Source organism: Mya arenaria, chromosome 17 (genome assembly GCF_026914265.1).
Source record: "Mya arenaria isolate MELC-2E11 chromosome 17, ASM2691426v1".
Lineage (NCBI taxonomy): Eukaryota > Metazoa > Mollusca > Bivalvia > Myida > Myidae > Mya > Mya arenaria.
Genome location: NC_069138.1, coordinates 19,062,271 through 19,074,291, shown reverse-complemented (window position 1 = coordinate 19,074,291; position 12,021 = coordinate 19,062,271). Strand labels below are relative to the sequence as shown.

General features: G+C 32.5%; 2 protein-coding genes across 4 annotated transcripts in view; both read left to right on the top strand.

Annotated features, from left to right (window-relative positions):
* LOC128224073 (dipeptidyl peptidase 2-like) overlaps positions 1 to 12,021 on the top strand; it is a 74,647-nt gene that overhangs the window by 14,152 nt on the left and 48,474 nt on the right. The gene's annotated exons all lie outside the window — the stretch shown is intronic.
* LOC128224074 (substance-K receptor-like) overlaps positions 1 to 12,021 on the top strand; it is a 45,128-nt gene that overhangs the window by 10,055 nt on the left and 23,052 nt on the right. The window contains exon 1 of one of the 3 annotated variants that reach the window (XM_052933716.1): positions 1,433 to 1,518. The exons of the other annotated variants lie outside the window; for them this stretch is intronic. The gene's annotated coding sequence lies outside the window, so the exon portion shown is untranslated. Of the gene's footprint in view, positions 1 to 1,432; positions 1,519 to 12,021 lie in introns of those variants that run through there. 3 annotated transcript variants of the gene reach the window in all.

Here is a 12,021-nt window from a genome sequence, read left to right as displayed (position 1 = left end):
TTAACGGGAAATATCCCTCTGTCGTTACAAGAAATTAAGATGGTCTCATGAATGAATCTTCCCGAAATGGCAGCTCTTTCCTAAATGACGGTCTGGATGACCATCATATTTTGGGATAACTAAATAGCGAAAAAAAGGTACCTAAAAGCAAAACGTCTGTTAAAACAGTTCACTGATTATTTGCCTTTGCAGTAGTAAGTAGATCCCATATTGATATTTGATGTTACATAACATCGCCAAAAGTCAGCCATTACCGATATAGTATCATGATGTTGATTGCCGGGGATGAACAAGTAAATATGATGCATCCGTAACGGCATTTTATTATAACTGTTTTGATTGGTTCTTGGTTTGGAACAAGGTACAATAAAAATCGTCAGCACTTAATATGCTTTGGCTTCGGTGAAAATGGCGGCGGTTGGTGGAATTACCGGAAACCGAAAAAACCGGAAAACACCTAAATGGCGGCGATGTTGAAATATTTTTTGCGAGACATAAATTTATTGTGTTTATTATTACTAAACAACATGTCCATGTAGTGTTAATATGGTTGTTTTTGTGAATTTAAAATCAGGAAAGCATTAAAACCAGTTGATTTTCATTTTTTTTTACACTTTTTGTATACTATTTAATGACATTCCGAAGTGCCTGTCGTGCAGTTAACAGGCAGAATTTTTACAATTTCGGGAAGATTCTGGGCTGTATTTCACCTATCTGACACTGACTTTTGAATGTTTTAGGCCCGTGTTATTGACCTTTTCTACGTTTATTTTATTTAAATGAATGGACACAGCCTATTGCCTCTGACTCTCAAGCAAGTTTATCTACAAATATATTTTATCAGGGCCCCAAGAATTTTGTTGCATGTATGATCATGGACGTTGTGCATATTTGCATCTAACAGTGAAAACATATACACTGTTCCTTTATGGGGGAACACCAAACTCCCTTTAAAGGCGCTAGACACCAGACTGTTCCAAAATTGGCAAATACATTATTTCCACAAGACAAGCCTTAAGAATTGTCAAAACGAGCTTGCATGAGGGTGAAAATACATCATTTTACATGATTAAAAGAATATTTGGTCGCTGTCTCAGCTGAGTTAAGCCGTTTAAAATAAGCCCAGTTTATAGTGTGAATAATTATTAAATTTATTTTACCAAACTGACCTATATCAGGGTCTATCGCTATTGTAGAAAGTTTTAAATATAAAATGGTCAAATTTTATCACTCAAAAATGGTCTTGTAAGTGGAAACAAACAAAATAAAATGTTTTTGCCTATCCATGCAAAATGGCCAAAACTATCAGAAAAATATCACAAAAAAAAGGACTACACAAATTGAAAACAATCTACTGTACTATTGAACTTCATGGCATATTACAAGCATCTTGTTGACTATGACCAGAGTTCCTGCAAGCATTTATGTGACACAGACATTGCAGAGAGGAAGCTGGGGTGTTATTGTTAATGGAAATCATGGATTTTTTCTTTATGAAGAAAAGTGACATTTCCTAAGGTAAAACCATGATGTTTTATGTTGAATCAACCAAATCACCTCCTAGAAATGTTGTGATATTTTGAAATACAGAAAGTCTAAATATTTGCATAAGATACATCAGTATTATATAATTTTATGTAATGTTTAAGTTCTTGCATTGATAATCCATTTTGAAGACTACTGCTTCTTTCAGACAAAATTATGTGATATGTTTTATATATTATTATATAAAGTGTATTTTTTATTTTATTTTACTTACCTGGTATATAATGATATATAAATATATTTATTCATTCAAATCAGATTCTAAGTAATTTATTTTTGATGCAAACAGTTTTTTCATTTTTTTTTTAAATGCTGAAACTTGCATGAAATTCCCTATCAAAAGTGAAGGCTTAATTAATAAATCCATACATTTGTTGCAAAACTATTTGTTTGCTTTTGTATGAAGTGTGATCAATTAGGCTGTCTTGTATGGGCTGGGGACCCTTATTATGTGGGAATTGAGCCGGAAAAAAGAATTTAAATGGAACGTAATATAATTAACCTTAAAATAGATAAATTCAATAAAAATGTATTGTTGGCATATAAATATAAGCCCAGTTATCACTATAATTTTTTTATTCAGATTCTAGTGACTCAATAATTTTTAATGAGAAAGGAAATTGCCATTTTCTTGGTTTGATATTTCTGATTATTAATATCAATATAAAATTGAAAATCTCTTAGGGAATTTTTGTACGAGTGACATGGGAAAAACATACACTCGAAGTATGGCTGAAATTCATCCCTCAAATTGTAAGCAGATAGCTCAATCCTATTTTAAACTTAAATATTTTTCAATGATTGTAAGACAGTTATTACAACGTTATATTAATCAATCTCGTTGGCACGATGTTACGCGGGAGTGTGGTCTTGTTTTGTGGGGGAACACCAGAACCAGAGTAAATCCAAATATCCAGCTATTGTGACCACAAACCAAGTTCTCAGTGCAGCCCAGTCCTACAAGGTGAAACAAATTTAAGCCAATTTTTACAATGATCATTCAAATTTTAATAACATATAATTATTTGTCTCCCCAAAAACCTTGAATTGTTCTTCAGTACATTCAGTAACAGTTCAAGTTACAATAATAATAGTAGTTCTGGGAATAATATGGAAAATTATCCATATTTTTCTGCTAATTTACAGATAATGAACAGACATGGCTCTCTTGAGGCTCGTAAAGAATGGGAAAGAACGGACAAAAAATAAAACAAGGAAGAATTACCTCATTACTTTTGTACTTTATGAGACAGTAAATTATTTCTGGCTTTATGACTTCTGTGAAATTAAAGAAGTTGAAGGTGAAAAAGTGTCAATGATTAGAAAACTATAGGGACAGCTTAATTTTACCAAAATTCGGTTAAAAGGCCCACAATATTAGTTGTTGCCATTTTTTATGTTTTTTTGAATTTTCATGTTTAACCGATTTGACTTTAATGATCATATGAGATTAAAAGCATATGATTTATTTCAGAACAGATAAAACAATATTAGCCTTTATAATTTTTTTTTTCAATTTGGTACATTACCACAAAGTCCTCAGATAAAAAAGCGTCAAAATATTGCTATAGATGCACTCTAACTCCATATAAGATGTATCACCAGGGCTTTTTCTGCCCATTTGGGAAAAAGACCCATAAGACATTTTGTGAAATTTTTTGTCGCATAAATGCCAAAATTGGGGAAAGAACAAGCTGTCTAATCTCCTGTGAATGAGGAAATTATTTAATATTAGTTTCTTTCCCCTTTTAAAAGACCCAAAATGGCTGAAATGTCAATCCTTGGGGTGGAAATATCTATTTTATAAATTGCGACAGATAATATTTCATACTGATCTCTGAATGTGATGAAAATCAATGATTTCTGATTTCAATTATCCCCGAAACTTTACATCACACAATTTATTAGGATGTTGAAAATGAACCAATAAAAAGACTTTCATAAAAAAAACCAACCTTTTTTACTTTTGATTTTGATTTTCTACAGTGATAAATATCTTATATTTTGCTTTTTGAATGGGTTCTATATAAGTCTGAGCCGTGGGTACTATGGAAAAAGCCATAACCACAATTGTTTGTATTTACTGTGAAACAGAAATATTGAAAATAATGGTTCATATAAAGGATGGTATTTCTACCCTATGAGACGATAATTAATCACTGTAAATCTTTTAAGGACTTATAACCAGTCATTTAAAACTTGTGTGTTTTCAGCTGTTAAATACACGGTTACAATCTTGATATCAGAAATTAATATGTTCCATAAATGCATTATTTAGTAAGTAGTTAAATGTTAAATATCACCCAACATTTATGCTTGTTATACATGTGTATATGTATTAATTTTGAATACTTCAAGTGTCACTTGATACTGTATTTGCATCATCCTGTATTGTGCACCGTAAAAGACAAAAGGATGAAGATCTAACAGACCAGACCATTTTTGGGGCCGAAATTCGGCCTGACACATACCCCTCCTGAAAACGTATATAAAAAATCCCTCATTTTGTTTTTAATAAAAAAAAAACCAATTAATAAATTGAAAAGCATGGACCTCTAAACATAAGCAAATGTAGCAATTAAGTGTCGTTCATGAATATGTCGATAGGTTTGTTGAATAAAAGGTTCAACAACAAGTCGAACATTATATGAATTTTGTTAGTAATTTTCCCTTTTTGCCAAAACAATGCTATTTTTCACCTATCAAAGGGGCCACCATTCCCTTAAGAGTGGAAAAAACCACTGAGAGCTGACCTACAACATACAACACCAGTTTCACAAACAACAAACTTTTACCAGGGATGGATCGAGGAATTGACGCTAGAGGGGGTTTAACTTAGGGGCACAATCTTTTGACATTTAAGCCCCTCCCTCAGAACCGAAATTTAAATAGTTTAAAATGTTGGCAGAGTGGTATAGGGGTTCTCCTCCTAAATGAAAGTAGTGACATTTTCTAACCCAAATGGTGCATTTTGAGTTTTATTATTTATTATCTCCAATACTGACATAAACTGTCAACTTGGACAATTTAATTTCTCCTTGAAATTTAACCCTTTACTTCATGTAAAACCAAGCCATATCAGGCTGCAAGTGTATGGCTTATCAGTTCATATCAGTACCCCTACTTCATAGGAGATTATTGGTTATTATTGGAATTTTGACCCTCATGTATTACAAACCTATTTTCTTAGTATTTCTTTTGGTTTAATCAATAAGTCATCAATGTAAAGCTTTTAGAGAATTAAATTTCCAATCCAGTCATATAAATTTTATTTTGTGATCTAAATTATTTCCACATGATATTCATAAACAAACAGAATTTTTTTTATTACACTTTCATTTATCAAACTAAACACAAAATATTATATAAACAACATACTAATATAATTCATTTAATGCAACCTGAATTGAAACAGAGATGGAAAGAATTACAAAATAATTCATAACAAAGAAACACGATTTATAATCAGATATATATAGCTTTACAATCAGAAATTGAGACACTGGTTTAAAATAATTATTATTATTTTTTGAAACTATCCAGAAAAAGATAGTCATTGCAGCAAATTTGGGTGGAAATTTTGGCTAAAAAACATCAAACTGTGAAAGGGGTGATTTGAAGCACATGTGTATGACACATCATATTCAGGGTTCCCCCCTGGGTTCTAAAAAGTTGTCACCACTTTTTCGCGGGGAGGGGGGGGGGGGGTAAATGGGCCGCGAAAGGCTTACAAGTCCAGGGCAATTCCCTTGTTGGGGTCAGAGGGGGCGAAGCTCATGGGGTTTAAGCATTTTAAGAGCCTTATATTGTATTTAATTAGAACATTGTCTTGCAGAACATAATATAATATTGTTGTACATAAAGCACAAGATATGAGCACATTGTTATTAAATTGACAAAATATATGGACAAGTATAATACGATATAAAAAGAAAAAAAATGAAAATATTGCAAAAAAATGCAACATAAAAATGATATAAATCAATATGTTTATTTATGTCTAATGCCTGCATACAATAGTTTCATAGATTTAAAGAATATGATTATGAAATTATGAGATAAATTTAAAAAAATGGAAACTCAAAGAAATATACATTGTCAAACTAAGGCAATACTGTTCTAATAAAATAGTGTCTACTCTTTACTCCAGCCAACTTATTGAAAGCCTTATCAAATGGGATGTAGTTCTATTTATTTGTAAGCATATCCAATGACTTCTGTTTATCTTTTTGACACTATTTTACCCCCTAAAATGCTGCATACATAGCAATTACAAATTGCGACAAAACCGAAAGCAAATCTATTTTTAGCGCGTAAACGTCATTACGAAATTTGCATATCACGTGTCTTTCCAACAACCTAAAATTCTATGATTTGCATTTTTAAAAATAACATGTTAATTACGCAACAACTGCACAAAGCTGTTGAGCTAAATCTTAAAATTGTTTGCTAATAAGAGACATAAAAGTTATAGGATGTCATTGTTAATCCGTGAAAGCAATAAAATCGGATTTGTTGTCGCACCAGCAGATGCGCTTGATTTATGACAGTGACAGAATCGATTATCATGCAGGCTGCATGGTCACTGCTTCCTTCATTTTAAGAAAATATTTTCTAAAAAAATTGTTGTCTCCATAAATTTGCCAAATTTGAAAAGTTGTCGCCATTTTTGCGATTTTTTCGCAAATGGCAACAATGGCGATCGCCAGCGGGAACCCTGATATTCATTGTAGAAAGGCATCTGTTGGGACATTTTTGGCAACTAGCTCCAGAGGGAGCTTCAATAATTGTTGAAATTGTTGACTTCTTGGCATATTTGGCAGGAAATTCTTTATAATTCCAGGAATAACTCCCATGTCCATTAAGTAATGAATACAGAAATAATTTAAGACCCACCTGGGGGCCAGATAAGGCTGTAAAGTGTTCCTTTCCTTGCAGTTAGATGGTGGACTATCAAGTTAAGTATTGGAAATAAAGACGGAACATCATATCCAATAGCATGATTATAGCAAACAGTGCCTTTTTATTGACAGTATAACTCTAATATTTAGGCCTGTAGTCTGCATTTGTGCGACCAAACTTGAGTCTGTTGTTCTGTGGGTCCTACTGTTACAAGCGTGTCTCATCTGTTAATTAAACTCAATTTTATTTAAATTTTAATTAAACCACACACAGAATTGTACAGAAGCATGAGAGCTGTGTGTTAGCACATAGCATTAATCCTCTTTGCCCAAAGGTCAAGGTCACACTAAAAGGTCAAGTGGCTATCACTACCACATATGCAAAATCAAATCGGGATCATTTGCATTTTTTGTTTCGTTAACTCTTAGACCATTCCGAAAGGCATTAATTTTCTGTAGTAAGTCACTTCTAAGTAAATGACTTTTAAGTTACATTCCTAAAGCTGCTGATATATCTTTGGCATGAAATGCTGAACGCATGCAAAACTTGATCTAGTTAATTTTACAGAGTTCTCCCTGCTCTGACAAGTAACAATATTTGACCACTGTTAACGAGACAAATTTTGCCTTATTAGGCACGAAGTCTTGACACAAAATGACAGTTGATTGATTAACGAGATTTTCTACGATATTCTCAGGAAATCAAATAGACTCTCTAAGAGATGTCCAAGTCTCTCCCAAGTTAATAGACTGCCACTGCTGAGGTTGTCACTTAATATCTAAGAATGCTCACTTTTTTGAAGCTTGAGACATTATTAAGTTGGCATAATTTAGAAAATGTTAATTAAAACATTTTATTTCATCGTAAATACCAGGCAAATAGAATGTTTTTGTTCGTTTATATTTTTAACAGTATTTAGAAGTGTAGTTAACTTTTTTCCAAGTCTTTATTAATGATGAATTCCAGTAGAAATCTTTTTAAACAGACCAAAACCTGAAAAGATTTCTTTTAAGGTCATAGTTTTCATTAATATCAATGAAAGAAATATATACCTTCCTTTCCAATTCACCAAAGTGTTTCAATTGGTTCCCTTCACATTTTACTAACATGTGCCAATTCCCTTTACATTTTACCAACATGTGCCCTTGACATTTAACTAACATGTGCCAATTCCCTTCACATTTTACTAACATGTGCCAATTCCCTTCACATTTTACCAACATGGGCTAATTCCCATCTCATTTTACTAACATGTGCCAATTCCCTTCACATTTTACCAACATGTGCCAATTCCCTTCACATTTTACCAACATGGGCCAATTCCCTACATTTTACCAACATGGGCCACCAATTCCCTTCACATTTTATCAACATGTGCCAATTCCCTTTACATTTTACCAACATGGGTCGATTCCCTTTACATTTGAGCAACATGGGCCAATTCCCTTTACATTTTAGCAACATGGGCCTATTCCCTTTACATTTTACCAACATGGGCCAATTCCCTTTACATTTTACCAACATAGGCCAATTCCCTTTACATTTTACCAACATGATCCAATTCTCTGCCAATTCCTATTACATTTTACCAACATGGGCCAATTCCCTTCAATTTTTACCAACATGTGCCAACTCCCTTTACATTTTACTAGCATGTGACAACTCCCATCACATTTTACCAACATGTGCCAACTCCCTTCACATTTTACCAACATGTGCCAATTCCCTTCACATTTTACCAACATGGGCCAATTCCCTACATTTTACCAACATGGGCCACCAATTCCCTTCGCATTTTATCAACATGTGCCAATTCCCTTTACATTTTACCAACATGTGCCAATTCCCTTCATTTTTTACCAACATGTGCCAACTCCCTTTACATTTTACTAACATGTGCCAACTCCCTTCACATTTTACCAACATGTGCCAATTCCCTACACATTTTACCAACATGTGCCAATTCCCATCACATTTTACCAACATGGGCCACCAATTCCCTTCACATTTTATAAACATGTGCCAATTCCCTTTACATTTTACCAACATGGGCCAATTCCCTTTACATTTTACCAACATGTGCCAATTCCCGTTACATTTTACCTACATGTGCCAATTCCCTTTACATTTTACCAACATGTGACAATTCCCTTTACATTTTACCAACATGTGAAATTCCCTTTACATTTTACCAACATGTGCCAATTCCCTTTACATTTTACCAACATGTGGCAATTCCCTTTACATTTTACCAACATATGACAATTCCCTTTACATTTTACCAACATGTGACAATTTCCCTTTACATTTTACCAACTTTTGCCATTTTTCATCACATTTTGCCAACATGTTCCAATCCCTTTACATTTTACCAACATGTGCCAATTCTCTTCACATTTTACCAACATATGCCAATTCCCTTTAAATTTTACCAAAATGTGCCAATTCCCTTTACATTTTACCAACATGTGCCAATTCCCTTCACATTTTACCAAATTGTGTTAATTCCCTTTACATTTTACCAAAATGTGCCAATTCCAATTCCATTTTACCTGCATGTGCCAATTCCCATTACATTTTATCTACATAGGCCAATTTCATATAATACTATAACAATGTGAAAGAGCAGTATTAATCCTTCATTTGTTCTTGAAACTGCACACATGTTATGGGTCTGAAAGATATTAAGAAAGGCATGAATATATTACTCAAAAATAAGCTTTAACACATTGAATACCATTGTTTTGATATACCAAAAAGGATGCACAAATGTTGAAAACAATAGATCTTATGGAAGATACCAAGTTTAATTTGAAAGAAATGTGCAGAGAACATGGTATTGCTACCTTATGAGACCATAGTATATCGCAGTAAATCTTTTAGCATTCACCAATCATTTAATATTTTTGCGTTTTCAGCTATTAAATACACGGTTATAGTATTGTTAATAATAATCAATATTTTCCATAAGTGCATTATTAAGTAACTTTTGAGGGTGTATCACTCAAAATTTATGTTTGTTTTACTTGTGTTTGTATTAATTTTGAATAAGGGTGACACTTTAAGAATTTGAGATACTATAATATGATAAATAATTGGAAGTCAAGTAGATTCTACCAAAGCTCAGATTTGATTATTTGGTAATTTATGACAGTGAATGATAACTTCTCAGAAAATAATTCATTTAGGATTGATCATTGTTTCCTCCTAAACAATACCATCAACTTGTTAGGCCAATCATATATGAGTTATTGTTTTAATATAGTCTGCATGCTTTGTCAGCAGTCTACACATATTGGAGAGATTAGATAGGACCTAAAAATAAATGTTCGGTTAGGGTTACATCCTTTTCAAAAGTAGGTCTAAGGGTATATATAGGCTTTTTTTATTATTTTTTTTATTTTTTTATTAGGCTTTATATAAGAATGTCATTTTCATCATTGGATAATGGTGTTAAAGTTTATCTTCTGTATAAGCATTTTTTTTTCAAACAGACTATAAAAATGGTAGGGTCAGGTAACCCGAACCAAATGTGTTGTTTTTAGGCCTAGACTGTAAAATTATAAGTTTATAAAGGCTGGCACAATTTATTTTTACACTTGATAGATGCAGAAAAATAAGGTTTTGGCCAGATATTAAAAAATGACAGGGTGCTGCAGAAGAGGGACAGGGTGGTACAGGAGAAAAGGCCACGTTGATTTGGGCTGTGATGGACTGGAACATTTTGAATTTCACCAAAATAGTTAGGAATTGTGTTTAAATGAAGTAATATTTGGTGTTATCTGCCAAATATGTGAATTGTGTAAGTATTTATAATTATATAATTAGTTTTTATCAAAACAATAGAAATACTTGACAGTCGTCAGTATTGAATTTTATGAGGGCAGGATTTAGGTGCACATGCTGGTCTCCATGAGGGCAGAAGGGTACTACCAAAAAAAATAAGGTGCATCACCTTTCCATAACTCTTAGCTTAAACCCTTTTATGAATTATTTTGTCAAAATCATTTGACTTTTGACTTTAATGATCAAAACACAAAAAAGCATGTGATTTGTGTAAAGATAAATAAAAAAAAATACTGTGGAAGTTTTGGCAACAAAGCTATTTATTGAAAAACCCTTTTATATTTAGTCTAATATTTTTTTATGTGTACATGTACTAATAAAACATAATAATATATTAAAATTAATACATTTCATTTGTGCATCTATCAAGCTTAAAATTTTATTTTGTCCCTTTAAAGGCACACAATATATATATATATATATATTTTTTTTTTAAATGATTTTAATGCATAATCATGTTTAACTCATTTTACTTAAATGATCGAAACAAAAACAAATGCAAATGATAGCTTAATTATTTAAAAAAGTTAATTAATTTAAAAAGGCTATTTTTTTATCTGCGCATTAATAATATGATTTTTTTTTATCATTTAAGTTAAATGATTTGAACAGGATAATGCATTAAAGTTCTGTGGAAACAAAGATTATTCTTTTAAAGCCTTATGGCTTAATCTTCTTGGATTAATCAACATGGCACATTATTTGCAAAGCCATTCTGTATGACACCATTCTTAATGGATTTCTTCTTTTTACATTGTGTTAGCTTGAAAATGTTTAAACCATAGAAATGATGTGAGGGATTCTACATTTGTTTCTTTCTTTTTTGTTATCTGACAAGGGGAGATAATCATAGATCCTCTACAAATTTCCTTTGAGAAGCAAAGAACATCAATTTCATCAGCACATATATTTTAGTATTATTTCGTATGGTTTTATTAGCCAAGAAAAATAATGATGATCATTTAATGTGTAACTTTTCTAAGATTATGAAGGCCATATCATGTGATACACTCAATGTGCTTGCTTGAATAATAAAATACATTTTCATAGTCAATAGACTAAATTAAACAAGTTGGGTAACTCTTACAACCCTGTTAACGCAACGCCATTGGTCCAGGACTGGTCTAACAGTGACCCCATATTTGTCCATATTGGGTCACTAATCTTTATATCGTACCAAAATGGAGTCCATTTTCTGATTCTGATGAATAATAGAAACATTTCCCAGATAGTGTTGATGTCTTTATATACACTTTACTTGGTCAGTAGGTGACCTGATATGGGATTTATGAGGTGAGGGAAGCCATGATTGATTTTAAGCTTTGATCTCACCCAAAATGGGTTCCTTTATGCCGGGTATTTCCTAATTGCATATTGGGTCACCTACTAACCCTTGTAACTTAATAATATCACGCCTGCAACATAAATGATGCAACGCCATTGGTCAAGGACTGGTCATGCGGTTAAATGGTTTTCTTTGCCCCTATATCCCACATTGGGTCACTTACTTACCACGTGACTTAATAATATCACGCCTACAACATAAATGATGCTACCATTGATCCAGGACTGGTACCCTGTAACTTTATAATATTTAGGCTATGTCACCTAGTCATTGCATCAATAAGAACATACATGAGCTGTTAGAAATGTCATGGTTATTGGTTAATTTAATTTTTAGACTCAAATGTCAGCACCATATCCCTGACTTGCTGTTATAAAGGCATT